Raw genomic sequence first — 16,185 nt, 5'->3', positions numbered from 1 at the left:
CACGGGTTCGTGCCCCGGTCTGGGAAGATCCCATATGCTACAGAGCGGCTGGGCCCGTGAGCCATGGCCGCTGAGCCTGCGCGTCCGGCGCCTGTGCTCCGCAACGGGAGAGGCCACAACAGTGAGAGGCCCGCGTATAGCAAAAAAAAAAAAAAAAAGATTTATATTGCAACTGCTGAAAGAATACATAATAAATATAAGTTAAAATTTCTGCCTGTAAGTAGGAATTAAATAAATGAAAATTAAAAATACAGTTATTTAATGTTGCATGTATATTTTGTACATATCGATTGCACAGTCAGATGGGATAGAACATAGGTAGCCAACATAAGTAGATATTCAGAGATGAAAAAGTGATTATTAGAGAAGTGGAAAGTTTTCATATGATCTATAACATAAGTCTGGACTTGAAAATAGGAAGCAATTTAAATAGTGTTGCCAGGCTTGGAAAAAAAAAAAAAAAGTTAAGTATGAATTCAGATTAATAATGGATAATTTATTACTATAAGTATATCCCACATAATATTTCAGTGTGTGTGTGTGTGTGTTTTTTTTGACGTGGACCATTTTTAAAGTCTTTTTTGAATTTGTAACAATATTGCTTATGTTTTATGTGGGGTCTTAGCTCCCTGATCAAGGATTGAACCTGCAACCCCTGCATTGGAAGGCGAAGTCTTAACCACTGGACCGCCAGGGAAGTCCCAATATTTTGTATATTTTTATACTAAAACTTACCCATCATTTATCTAAAATTCAAATGCAACTGAATAGCTTGTATTTTTATCTGGCAACCCGAGATTTAAAGGAAATTAGCAGCCCAACAAGGAAAACCACAACAGTAAAGTTAGGTGTGATAAACATGTCACATAGATATTGGGGTGAAGGTATATGTTGTAAACAGAGAAACATACACTTAGAGAGAGAGGAATCCAGATCTGAGCAGCATTAAATATTAGGCAGAGAAATATAACTTCTTGAAGTTAGAAAGATGAGACCGTTTAAAGCTTTGATCAGAAGATCAATCAAAATATTTTTAAGAATAATCTATCTAAACATTGAATTCTTAATGGATTGGAAAGTTAAAGACTGGAGTCAGAGAAGGGATTCAAGAGATAATTTAACCTAGGTTTGTAGCATGCCATTCTGATAAATTATGGAAAAGAAAAGAGAAAGTCTATGAAAAAAGGGAAAGTGTGGTCAAGAATAGTAAATGCAATTGCAGAGACAGAGTGACTGGAAAGAGTGTGATAACAATACCGAATTTGTTACTGGGGTTTTTTCTTTTAAGTTAATAGTTTTCAAAGTTCAGTGAACAAGGGCCTTCTGCTTTTAGCTATGAAGGACTGATGGTACCAGAAAGCCCTCCCACTGTAAACAACTAGAAAACTGGGCAGGATGAGAGAAGTAACTGTTTTCAGACATTAGACAACAGGACACATGGCATTGTGAGGTCTGAGTGGAGGCACCCTCTATCTTTAGGGAGGGGAAACCCAGCAGAGCATGCTACTCTTACTGAGCTGAAGAGTCATAGACCAGTATTCGTGGAACTAAGACAGATGGAATCTATTGGGTGCAATAGCAGATAGGAGTCATCTGTGGATAATGTAGTTAAGCAAGAGGGTCATTAGACTGGGGCAACTGTAGTGCCTTTGGTAACATATGTAAACAAACTAAACCCAGTTAGCTAAGGCCTTCTTGAATCTGAGAAAATGCAACTCAAGAATAACTACTCATGAAGAGTTAACTAGATTCTCTTCATTCTGAGAAAATGACAAACAGATTTCACAGCAGCCAAAAACTAAATGTTTCCAAATAAAGCAAACAAATAAGTTATAGCCAATTGACTAATTGCTTTGCTTCCCTGTGTGCCAATAAATTTCTCTGCTCTAGCCCTTGCCCAGAGAGCTCATAACCACATTTGGTTTGGTGCTTTCCCATTCCAACAGTTGCTTGCTCAAATAAATTTTAAAATACATTTTTAATGTGTCACAAATTTGCATTTTAACACTATGCAGAAAAAGAGCTACAGAAATCTCCATAAGGGACCACCAGAGTCCCTGGGTAATGACTAAGGTCTCATATTTAGGCTAAGACTTCATAAAGCTGAGTAAAGAACAACTACCAGGGAACGAAGAACTTCAGGTAGCTCTAAACTAAACAATGACAGCAAGGTACACTATATAGGGAGTGTTTTGCCAAAAGCCTTACTTTCGGTTTCAAGGTTAGGATTCTCTGGCAAAATAACCACTCTATACTCAGTTAAACAAGAATTTAGAGAGAGTTTATTGAATCAACAAAGATTACAGTATACTAATTAAGAAAAGAATCGTATAACTAAGAAAGAATAGTAAAGACAGAGGTTTATACATCACTGAATTGGGGAAGCTCCTACATCCAGATCCAAGCAGCTCTGAGAAGTCCCTTGAACGGCAATCTGGAGTCCCAGTTGGGAAGGTTCCGGTGGCGCATCCACCCCATGGGTGAGACTTCAGTTTGCCACTCGAAGGAGCCCAGCTTTTAGCACCAGGCCACAAGCTGGTGACAATCAGCCTACTTGCAAGTTTGCAGCTCTGGTTGTTGTCATAAATGCCTTGGTCTTAACTCATAAGTTTTGGAATGTTCTTGATCCCCAGGGGCTGGCCAGGCCCTCAAGGTGCAAGAAGTTCCATGACTTACTCCCTATCTTATCTAAGGCTTTACAAGGTGTGCTGGCGCCACCCCTGCCGGCCTCAGTGTAGCTCAGCAGTTTGGCATGCAGCCAGCTTTATTGCCATTGTCATTGTCCGGTCAGAGACAGGCCTAGTGCCGCCTCTGAAGCCTGAACAAGACTACTTTACTAGCTTCCCCAACAAGGGGGAAGTCTGATATCCAAACATCCAGACTGTATTGAATTTGCTGAGTCCCTGGGTATTTCAGTAGACATTTTAGAAAGACCATTCCTTAGGTGAACAAGTAAATGAGCCCTAAAGTAAAAGCTACTCTAGTCCCACAAAAATTTACTTGATCTACAGATAGAGTAAGTGCCTACCAGAAAAACATCAACATTGTTTAAAAGAAGACAACGAAATCTGACAATCAATGTAACACGTAATTTCTGCCACACAATGAAAATGTGGCACATAACAGGAGAAAAAAAAAAATCAATCAATAGAAACAAAAATGACAGAGATGATGTAATTAGCAGACAAATTTCAAAACTGCTATTATAAATATATTTCAGAATTGAAAAAAAATATGGACATAATAATGAGAGAAATGGTAACTATGAAAAAATAACCAAACTAGTCTCTAATGGTGAAATATTTAAATCTGAAATAAATTTTACGAGATGGCTCTAATAGCAGATTGATACTGCAGCATAAAAGATCAGTAATTTGAAGATAAGGGAAGGAAAGCTATTCTACCTGAATCACACAAAGAAGAAAGGTACAACAACAATGAACAGAGACTAAGTTACCTGTGTGAAATTTTAAGCTGTCTAAATATCAGTGTATTGGAAATCCTGGAAGTGTAAGGGTGCAGAGAGGAAGGACATATTAATTATAAGAGGGTAAATCAGTGAAAGAGAATATGGGAGGGAAAAAGCACAGAGAAAAACAATGAAACCACACTCAGTTATTTGAAAATACCAATGAAATTGACCAATCTCTATCTAGAGTGATACAGAAAAAGAAGAGAGAAAGATTAATTATCACTATCAGGAGTGAAAAAGGAGATATCAGTAAAAATACTACTGGTATTCAAATGAAATCACTGGAGTCTTATAAAGCTTTTTGCCAATTAACTTCAATATTTTTATGAGATGACAATTTGTTGAAAGACCAACATTAACCCAAGAAAAAAACTGAAATTCTAAATTCATTAAATAAATTGAGATTTTGACTTAAAGCCATCAAAAAAAAATTATATATATATATATATATATATATATATATATATATTTAGGCCTGAATGGCTTCGGTGATGAATTCTACCAAACATGTAAGGAAGAAATAATTCTAATTCTAGTAAACTCCTCCAGAAAATAAAAGAGAAGAGAGACTTTCCAAAAAAAAAAAAAAAACTGTTATTAAATAAAACAAATGCATGAATGGATAATCAAAAGCATTAGTCCTCAGTTGAATTCAAACTAAAATCACAAAAATGTAAGAATTTATGTTATGGAATGAATGTTTGCGTCCCCCTGAAGTTCATATGTTGAAATGCTAACCCCCAATGTGATGGTATTAGGAAGTAAGGCCTTTTGGAGGTGATTAGGTGCTGGGGGGGTGGGTGTCTTCATGAATGGGTTTAGTGTCCTTATAAAAGAGACCCCAAAGATCTCTCTTGCCCTTTTTCTGTCATCATGTGAGGACACAGTGAGGAAAAGGCCATCAATGATCTAGGATGCAGGCTCTCAAAATAAATGTTTGTTATTTAAGCCCAAATGGACTAGAATACTATACATGCACTAAAAAGGCCAAAAATTAAAAGTCTGACTATTTCAAGTGTTGACAAGTATGTGGAGTAACAGAGAGTTTCTTACATTCCAGGCAGTGATATGATAAGGTGTAATTATTTTTGGAAATTATTTGGTAGCTCCTTATCAAGTTAACATATATTTACCACATGTAGCAACACTCTTGCTCCTAGATATTTAACCAAAAGGTATGAAAAGATATGGCTAGACAAAAACATGTATGCTGATGTTCACTGAAGCTTAAATTCATAGTAACTTCCAATTGGTAACAACCCAAATATCCATCACTGGTGAACTGTAGACCTAAAATGTGTGCATTTTAGTCCATGTAAATTATATTTTTAAAAATTTGATTAAAAAAAATTTTGAGCATATGAATCATCTGCAAAATTTATTAAAACACCAATTATCAGACCATCTTGACAGGTATCTTCATCTAACAGAGATAAGTTAGGGATGGGGCACCTCACAGGTAGCTACAATATTTGAATTCAGTAACATGAATGTTTGCTTATTCAAAGTGCTATACTATAAAATATATATTTTAAATATGATATGCAGCTGTCTGGTAACCTAGAACCTAATTTCTCTGTTATTAAATTTGTCCTATACTTAGTCTTTACATTAAATTGATAGCTCTCTAGAGATAGGAAGACAGATGAGTTAGTATTAAAAAGTAATAACTAAGAAAGTGTACTACTTCTTTCTCACTCTTAAATAAACAGACATCCATATTTCCATCTGGTATAATACAGTCATAGGAACTGGAGCTTAGATATGGAGATATTTTTCATATTTCTAATTCTATATCAGTTTACAGTTTATGTCAGATACAGGTCTTGTAATATAAAACTTTGTCTCACAGATCTACCATCTCAATCCCTTAACAAAAGTCCTTAACTTAAAGGATATATTGTAACACTTCACTAATTTCACTTACATTTAACCATTTAAAAGCTCAAATCGAGAATAGCAAGCTTTGGTCGCTTATAAATTCTCTGAGCCTGTGCATAAAATAAGCTGTTTCCATCTACTTAAAGAAAGGGAAGAATTAGTACAACTTTTTAAATCTTGATTAATTTAGTGGAGAAATATATGTATATACAAACATTAATTGAGTATCAACTATATGAAGTATTCTATGGGCAACACTAATAAGATCCAATCATAGTTCATGCTAGCAATATGTGACCAATATAAGAAAAAATATTAATACATTTATATACAGTTGGGATATTCCATTTTCTGTAAAGGAATATAAAAGTATAAAGAAGATTCAGAAAAGAGCATGATCAGATATTATTAAAGAGGAAAAAGAAAATAATAACTTCAGGAAATAGGAGCCAAGAATATCATAATTAATTCAATAAAAATATACTTCAACCTTAAAAACGAATAGCTCATTTAATGCCTTTTTTCTATAAATTGTTTATTAAACATGTGTTTATGATTAACCACAGACTTTTCTAAGGTGTTCTCGTTTTTGCTGATTCCAAAGATTATACTCAAAAATTGGTGGCAAAACACTGAAGTGTAATATTTCTCTAATTAACATGTCAGTTACTCAAAGGTTATAATATTCTCATTTGGTTATTCAGGGTGTTTTTTCATGTTAAATTAGAGACTGAATAGTGAGTAGGTACAGTGATAAAGCTGTGGTTATAGATCACAGAGCTTTGAAATATGGAGAAAAAAGACAAATATATCATTTTAATTGTAGGAGAAGTCAGGATTGTATGATTCTTTCTACTTTTGTATTTTTGAAAATATTTGCTTTACCAAATGTTTGAATATGTTTGAAGCCAAAAGAAAATGAGCCAGCAGAATCTTTGAGATTAATGGTTAGAGATCTTGAAAGGAGAGAGACTGCAGATTGCCTTACAAGAGAGAGAAAATGTAAATCATTTCTTATAATAAAGACTTTTAGAAAGACATTGGGTAATTGGCCCTTCTTCGAATACTGGACAGAAATTTTAAAGAAGAAAAAATAATTGTAAGATTAGAGATCTTTTGAAGCTAAGCAACATTATTTCTAATGAGACTAAAGGTAGAGACAGAGGGGACAGAAGTGTGAAAATTGAGTATGACAGAGGTGTAGCTATCAAATGGGAATCCAGAAGGACATCAGTGGAGCTAGTGCAAGTATGACTGTGCATGTTGTGCTTCTTGCCACTTCAGGGGATACTATTCTCATTGTAGTCAACATGGGTACACATAGCTATTAGAAACTCTTCCTTGCAAAACCAGTAAAATGCTTTGATTAACATAAAGTCACCATATTGGTTAATGATAGAGTGACAAGAAGCAGTAAGTTAGATATTGCAGGATGGTATAAAGGGCCTGAGTGATATTAAGGCCAGCATGGATAGGCAATGGCCACACAGGGAAATGGGAGCAGTCAAATAAATGTGGCCAACTATACACACTGATGTGTGACAGGCATATTTTTGAGCGAAACAAAGTCTAATTGAATGCAAAAAGAATGAGAAAATCTAGTAAACATTGCAGAGAATGTGTAACATGTCTGAATATACCTGACTGTTTTCCTCCCTCCCTTCCTTCCTTCCTTTCATTCTTTCTTTCATTTTCTATCTACTTCCTGGTGCACAACATAGTGATTCAATATTTCTATACATTACAAATGATCACTACAATAAGTCTAGTTACCATCTGTCACCATACAAAGATATCACATTATTAGTGGCTGTGTTCCCCACGCTGCACACTGATGTACATGAATATACCTAATTTTGATCTGAGAAATATGGAACTCATTATAGAGTTTTCAAAAGATGGCTTAAAGAATAAGTTAGTGGAGTTTTTGCATCATAAGAAATAAGTGATATATCTGAATGGTGATTTAACTTTCCAGTATTGATGAGTAATAATTGCTAGTCAAAATATTGAAAACTTAATCTTTAAAAAGTGTTCTGATTTTTCCCTCTGATTGTTTTATTATCTAATCTGTTTGCAAAGATTTAATGAGGAGAAATAATTATGGCTATAAAATGGTAAATTCTGATCATAAAGTGATTTTAACTATATGCTATATATAATTTAAACTGTGATATGTTTTATCACATTGTTGATTTTTACTGTCTTAATCTTGGTTTTACTGGCAAAGGAGCTTAGGTCACTGAAAGACCAGATGCATGATATAAAATCTCCCAGCTGATCTGTATTGCATTAGCACATGAAAAATATAAAGGTTTTTCTGTGTGTGGTATGCCACTGAGATTTCATTATTGCAGTTATTGTCATGACAATTACCTGACCATATCTACTGGGCAATATATGGCTTCAGACCCCCAGTGCTCAATGAATGACTGTTTGATGAACGTGAATCAGAATTTACCAGATAACATAATAACCGTTTAAAAAATCTCTTAGTAAAACAATGAGAAGGATAAATAACACTTTATCTATTAAAAACTGTTATTTTCTCATTCATAAAAATACCTTCTCTAATAACTACATGATAGATTTTAATGTGAAGGTGAACTTAAAGTGTAATATAATTTTAACAAACACACATAATTTTCAAACTTTAATCTTCTTGATTTACTGAAACATAAAGGTGAATTAACCTTGCTTGTATTTTACATTATTGAGAAATGACTCTGGTGCAAAGAAACTTCATACTTCTCTCCGTTCAATTTCCTGTAGTTTATATTTTCTCACTTCTAATTTGTAAATGTAGTCAGAGATTTCAAAATGTGTACCTCGCACAAAATTCTACAATATTTACATTTGCTGAATAATTCTCTCCTTATATTCAGAATATACAAAACATTATGCATGTGCATAATATCGACCCAGCTTAGATAAAGTGAAAAGAGAAAATGAACTGAGAAAAGATAAAAACTGCTGACTGGCTCCTCTCTCTTTTACTAAGGGCAGGAGGAGAAAATATGAAGAGGAAGTTCAGCATGAAGGACTTGGAATTACTTCCTGTCAACAAGGGCCCTAAAATATATGTTTTTTTGATTGAACAATAAACTTAGGTAATAAAGCAGTAAAAAATCCCATAGTGTCTGATTACACAAATACTTTATGTACCATAAGTAAGTTAATACACAATTTAAAGCAAAAACAAAATCACCAAATTTTACTGTACCTTAGGTTAAATATTTTGACCATTACACTTTGCCATGAATTACACATTAATAATTGCTAATAACTGTGTAATATGATATTTGGCAAAGGTTTTAAACTATTTTATTTGCTATTTGGGCACAGAGTGCGTAACAGAAGTTAATTTATCTTCTAAATCTTTCACAAACCCTTTATTGAAGGGGATACCAATTCCATATCAGAGATAAAATGTTAACAATATATTTCCATATATTGCATGATAATTCATTCTCCCAATTATAGAACTGAAAAAATTATTTTCTGCAATTATCTGATTATTCGATATGATATTACTTACCCTGTGTCTAACTAATAGATAATGACCCTATTTGCTTTTAATGGTTTCTGCCTGATATACTAACCAAATGAAATTAAAACAGGGGAAAAATAGGCTAGATTAAAATTTTTGTCCTCAACTGTTTTATGAAGAAAAAAATATATATGATTTATCTGCCAAGCCATCTTCAATGTTGCCAGCTCAGTGAGAGGCAATAAAATGCAATTAAAGGGCTTAATATTCTCTCATGGTAATAACCTTGAGGGAGGATGTTGATCAAACTATTAAATGTGAACATATAAAACTAGAAATAATCAAGGGCTTATTGCACTGTTAATATAAACTTATATTTGGATTAAATCATTGGCTTAAACCTATGTGGTTCTTAAACTTGTTCCCCGTGGCTCAAGAATACATAATTGTTGGTATTGTTCTTAACTTTTCCCCAAAAAATGCATATTAAAATTTCCTGTTTTGCTTTTAGCATGAGCTTGTTAGATCTCATTTCTCTTGCATTAAATAAACCTGTAGACTGTGATATCTATACAAAATGGGCAACTAAGGATACGTGGTAGTGAGGTGACCTGCTGTAGAGCTTTTTCATATTCTGGGCCCCACTCAAAACTATTAGTCTTGGGCTTCCCTGGTGGTGCAGTGGTTAAGAATCCGCCTGCCAATGCAGGTGACATGGGTTCGACCCCTGGTCCAGGAAGATCCCACATCCCGAGGAGCAACTAAGTCCATGCACCACAACTACTGAGCCTGAACTCTAGAGCCCACGAGCCACAACTACTGAGCCTGTGTCCCACAACTACTGAAGCCCACATGCCTAGAGCCCGTGATCCACACCAAGAGAAGCCACTGCAATGAGAAGCCCGTGCACCACAACGAAGAGTAGCCCCTGCTTGCCTCAACGAAGACCCAATGCAGCCAAAAATAAATAAATAAATAAATTAAAAACAAAAAAACAAAAAACTATCAGTCTTTCAGGTCACTACGTAAATGAGCCACAGTGTCAAACACACATGAGGAATATGTTGCCTCCAAAATCCAAAGCATCCCAGCTAGACTTGTGTGTCTCTACTTCAGTTGGAATAGGGGATCTAATGCAATAGCTTATCCTTCACTCTAGAAAAATATGTTGGCCCCTAAAAATTTCACATCACTGGGGCCCTAAAAATTTCATTCAAGTGTAAGGCCTCTGAAGGTTAGTTAAGTTTATTTCATATCCTCTGATACACAAATATCTTACCAATATGTCTAGAGTAGTTGCTACTTCTAGCTCACTATGTCCAATCAGCATGATGTCATCCATGTAATGGACCAGCACATCTCGTGGAAAAAAAGAAGTGATCAATTTCCTTGTGTACGAAACTGTGATGTAGGGCTTGAGAGTTGATGTACCCTTGAGGTAGGATTACTGCTCAAACCAGCTGAAAGAAAACTGCTTCTGCTGGTCTTTACAAGCAGCTACCAAGAAAAAAAATTTTTTAGATCACTAGTTGCATATCCAAATCAGAGTATGGGCAGGTAAATCTGCTCAAGCAATAAAACAAACCTGAAACAGCAGCTGCAATTGGAGCCACCACCTGTTTAAGTTTATAATAATCCACTGTCATTCTCTAAAACTGATTTCTCTGTTTTCTGTGCAGAGACCAGATCTTCTCTTTGGCAAGATCATATTCTGTACACAAGGTAACCCCTGGCCTTTAGTCGAGGCTCTCATCCAGAAAAAAAAAAAACAAAACAAAACGTCAGGCACTTAACATTTGTAGAAGCCAGTGTAGGGATAGGGACAGATTTAAAGAAAACAGCTAATTGATCATAGTATTTTTAGAAAATAAGTAGATGAACAGTTCACTAATCTCTTACTTGATTCCTACATGCAGAAGAGTTCTAGGTTATGTGAGCAGAATTCTAACGTGAATCACCAAAACAGAGAACCATAGACCCTCAATAAATTCTCAGACTTGGGCCAGTTTATAGACCTAGAATCCCTTGAATGAAGGGGAGGCTGAGTCCACTTGAAAAAGAAACTTGCAACACTGGTAAATGTTTATACTACTTATATTTCTCCCAGTATTCTCTAGAGGGACATATGACAATTTGCCAGGACAATTTTACATTGGGAAATCAGTCTTTTTAGGGATTCCTGAACACTGGCACTGAAATGACACTAATTCCAGGACACCTCAGAACTTATTGTGGTCCACCAGTCAGAGAAGGGGTTTATGGAGGTCAGGTGCTCAATAGAGTTTTAGCTCAGGACCATCTCACAGTGGGTTCAGTGAATCTCATGAGCCTAACGTATGATATTTCTTCAGTTTCAGAATGTATAACTGGAATAGACATATACAGCAACTAGCATAATTCCCACATGATTCTCTGACCTCTTTTGGGGATTTTATGGTAGGAAAGGAAAGGTAGAGAGGGACTAATAATTATGTGAGTTGAACTTAGTTCATTTTCACACTGTGACAAGATACACTTTTTACTATACTTATTATTTTTTGGTGACTCAGAATAACATCTGGGATAAAATTCCGGCATTCATAGGCTAGGTAAAAGTTCATGTTTATTTGTAAAGCCATTTTTGCCCAATTAAAAAGTAATCCTTTCTGGGCTTTTATGGTAGGAGAGCTCAAGTGCAAGCCATTAGAACAGCCTCTCCCTTCAAAAACGGTAACCCAAAGCAATACTGCATTCCTGGAAGGACTGCAGAGATTAGCACTATCATTTCAAAGATTCGGGAGCAGTGATACTAACATATTCCCATTCAGCCTAACTATTTGGCCTCTACAGAAAGAAGCCAGTTTTTTTGCAATAGATCTCTCAATATATTTCTCTTATTCGTTTGGTTTCTCTGGTTGAGCCCTGACTGATACAGATTTTGGTACCTAGAGTGGAGTACTGCACCAAAAGAATTCCCGAAAATATGGAAACAGCTTCAGGATTTGGAAGTTGATGAAAGAGAATAATTTTGATAATCCTGGATTTATTTGATCAGATTACTAGTAGAAATACGGACATTAAAGGCATTGTGAGTGAGGGCTCAGAAGGAATTGAGCATGATAGAGAAAACTTGTTTCATCATAGAGAATACCTAAATCATCTTATCAAGACTTTTGGAAGTGAGGGTTCAAAAAGAAATGAGGAAAATGTTACTAGAAACTGGAGGAAAGGTGATCCTTGTTATACAGTGGCAGAAAACTTAGTTGAATTGCATGGTAAGGATATGTGGAAAGCAGAACATTTCAGTAATGAACTTGTGTATTTAGATGAGATTTCCAAGTGTTGAAGATGTATCGTTTCTTCTTACTGCTTAGAATAAAATTCTAGAGGAAAGAGAGGAATTGAGGGAAGAACCGTTAAGCAGAAAGGAACCAGACTTTAATGATTTGGGAAATTGTGAGCCTATTCAAATTGCCAAGGCCTCTAAAATGAAAAGATTAACTGTCAGAAAAGTGTTGTCTTGAGAGACACTTAACCTTTAGATAGTGTCTCCAAAGTGTCAAAATGCTGGAGTGTTCAATCACACAGAATGCTCTCTGAAGAGGTGATGTGATGACAGAAACAGAGGGAGAAAGGGAGATGTGACAATGGAAGCAGAGATTGGATTGATGTAGGGCCATGAGCCAAAGAATGCAGATATCTTGTAGAAGCTAGAAAAGACAAGAAAAATCCTCCCCTAGAGTCTCCAAAAAAGATCACAGCACTGCCAACACCTTGATGTTCATCTACTAAGACTGATTTTGTACTTCTGAACCAGAGAACGGCAGAATAATAAATTTGTGCTGTTATAAGTCACTTTGTGGTAATCTGTTGTAATAGAAATAGGAAATTAGTACAAGGACCTGTATGAATTCTGTTAATTCAAAAAGGTATATTGGAAAAAAGAACTGTTACTATTATAAAGGATAAAAATATCATTTCTTTAGAATCTATCATTCTAAAAACACTGTTATTCTCCCCATCCTTTTTCAATAAAATTTTACAAATATAAATTATTGACTCCAATCCCCAAATGTCCTTCAACCTTTTAAATATAGGTGTCACTTTTCTTTATATATTAATGGAAATATTAATCCTAGGGACAAGTAAGAAAACTAATTGCCACAATTTTTTAAATTTAGAAAACCAATATTCAGTAATAAATAATTAAACCTCATATAGTTTTAACTCATGGTCTACAATCATTACAAAAACTGGATGGCTAATAAAGACTGAACATTTTCTATCAAATTATATTTTTTTCATATAAACGTATTTGGATTATACTTGGAAATATTTAACTTGACTTATCTCTTCTCTTCTGCAAAGATTTTTGAAAATAGTTCATGGATAAACTGTGATTTTAGCACATATACCTTTAGAGAAAAAAACAATTTACATGGTGTATTAGTTTGTTAGGGCTGCCATTAAAAAAAAATAATAACTACAAACTGAATGGCTTAAACAATAGAAATTTATTTTCTAACAGTTCTGGAGGCTAGAAGTCCAAGGTCAGGGTGCCAGCATGGCTGGCTTCCTCTCAGGCCTCCCTCTTGATTTGCACATGGTCAGCCTTTGTAGCATCTTTACTGTATAAGCTGCAACATACACAGTTGTCCCTCTGTGTACTCAGGCCTCTGGAGTCTCTCTGTTCTATTCTCCTCTTCTTATAAAAAGACTGGTCAGATTGGATTAGGATGTACACTAATGGTACCCTCATTTTAACTTAACTACATTTTAAAAGTTCTGTCTCCAAATATAGTCATAGTTTGAACTACTGGGTAAGGTTAGATCTTCAACACATGAATTTGGCGGACCACATCTCAGTCCATCATAGATGGTAAAGTACATTAATATATATTATAACATCCATCTTCCAAATTATATTTGAGTTCATAGATGTAAATATACTATGATCATTCTTTTCTGGACCTTTATAAGAACTTTTTCATCAATAACTGTTCAGTTCTTATTTCCCCACTTTCTCAATTATATAAAAATATAGAGAAAATTAAATATATATATTTCTTAGTTCATTTGATAATTTATTTTAAAAGAAATCTGTGATGATTCCTTGATAGTCCAAAAACAAGGACAAAGATTCAAAAAGTTTGCATTTTGACTAATCTCTTTTATTAAAAACTTTTAAATAACAAAATGTTTGGTGAAACTATTCTTGCATAAAATAATAAAGAGAGGATGAGTTATTCAGCTAAATGACAGAGAAAGTAGAGATAGCAGATGGAAACTCTAGGACTGGAAATAAAAGGAGATTCTGAAACTCTGTGGGAATTCATAGAAACCTTAGGGAAAGTTGGGACTTGCCCAGACTAACAAAGTGAAGGGCTTGGGGAGGGAGTGGGGGATAATGGTGGTAGCCTTCTGAGGAAGTTTTGCCTGGAATGCAAATACCTTTATGTATTTTTTAATTTGTTATGGATTATTAAATCACACAACCTATCACAAATAAAAGCATTTTCCACAGCTTTTGAAGACAGATAGTATTAAAATCACTGTGCTTCCTGGTATAATCAGACAGATTAAAACTGGCGACACTGAATGCTTTCTAAAAGAGTTTACAGAATTAGAACAATCAAAAATGTTATCTAAGTAAATACAGTAAAATGTGCTTTCCACTCTGATGAGGTTAGATTCATTGAGAGTTTGGGGGAAAGGGTAGGGCTGGGCTGAGGAACGGTTTTCCAGGAAGTAGGCTGATTACAAGAACACATAGGTGAAGAGAGCATCTTACTTGAGAGACATAAATCTTTTTTATTTTCCAGCTCAAAGGAAAACAATAGCTCTATTTTATTGACAGACACTTAGCAAGAAGCACCATGTTTGCAGATAAAGGGTTTACAAATGTTTTGTCGAAGAACAGAATGAATGAAAGAATGAACAACTAAATGAACAAAGTTTGGTCTGGTTTGTAAGTTGACTTGAAAGACAACTCGAAAATCAGAATTTCCTATTTGTTTTGAGTAATATCAACATTCCAAAATTAATGTATACCCATACAGTGTGGCCGCTGTAGGAAATTCTCTTTGGCTTTTTAAATTCCAATGTCTTTGCTAAAATCCAACCCTGTCCTTTAATTGAGATGCCTTATACCTTTTCTCCCCAGGGTGACTGGTATGCATAGAAGGAAAGACGTAAATACTGAAGAGGTTACAAGATAAAAAAAGATTAAGGGTTTGAAATAATAGTAAACTGCAGTGAATAAAACCCTTTTGCCAGACCCTGGGGTATGTAGAATATGGGACATACTGCAGCCTCCTCCTAAAAATTAGGCCCTCCCTCTGTCACTTACAATAGGCATCAAGAGTTCTTTTTTAGAGAACAAATCAGGATATTTCAGGCTTCTATGACTCTCTGTTCTTCCCTCTGGGAATTGCCTTCATCTTGTTGACTAATGACTAGACATCTACAGAGGTCCAGCTCAAACATTGCCTTCTCTTTGAAATCTTCCAAACATCCCTAGGAACACTTCTTTTTTCCTCTGTTTGTGTTCTCTTATTATATCATGAAAGTTTATTTTACTAGTTTTTATAGATTACTATTTGAAATCTTTGTCTACTGTACTTTTGAACCATAGGGATCTAGTTTTATTATTATTATATTGCTGTTCTATACAACTACCTTCCTTTGTATTCATGCCTCCATCGGTATGAGTCAGGGAAGACCCATCATTTCCCTTGCTCCTGAATCACCACTGTCAGAAGAGGGGGCGTCAAACTCTAGATGTCCTGGAAATATTCTACCCTCCCACCTCATTCAAAGTTTCAGACTGAGAAACCAGAAGGTCTACGTCATTCATCATGCCATTTATTTCTGTCTATCACAAGGAACTCAGGGTTTCTTGGATGCTCTTTATTCACAGCTTCTAAATCTCCTGAATCTCAATGAGTAGTAAGTAAACCCATTTTACTGTACCCTCTCATTGTTACTTAGCTTCATATACTTATTAATATCTGGCAACCTATATATTTTACTTATTATTTGTCTGCCTTCCTTCATTAGAATATATGTGACATGAAGGCAGTTGTGTGTGTGTGTGTGTGTGTGTGTGTGTGTGTGTGTGTGTGTGCTTTGTTCATAGCTGTATCCTAAGGAACTAGAACATTTCCTGATTCATATTAGGTGCTAATTAAATGTCACTGAATGAAAATATATATGCTTAGACTATAGTAGGTCCTTGATAAATGCTTGTGAAATATATCAAAGCGTTTATCTTATGTAGTACAGTAAAATAATTATAAATTGACTCATATTGTCACAAATGTGACACAAATGTGACACATTGACACAAATTGTCATAAATAAG

The sequence above is a fragment of the Grampus griseus genome (genome assembly GCF_964374135.1).
Source record: "Grampus griseus genome assembly, chromosome: 3".
Taxonomy (NCBI): Eukaryota; Metazoa; Chordata; class Mammalia; order Artiodactyla; family Delphinidae; genus Grampus; species Grampus griseus.
This window is presented reverse-complemented; position numbering follows the sequence as displayed.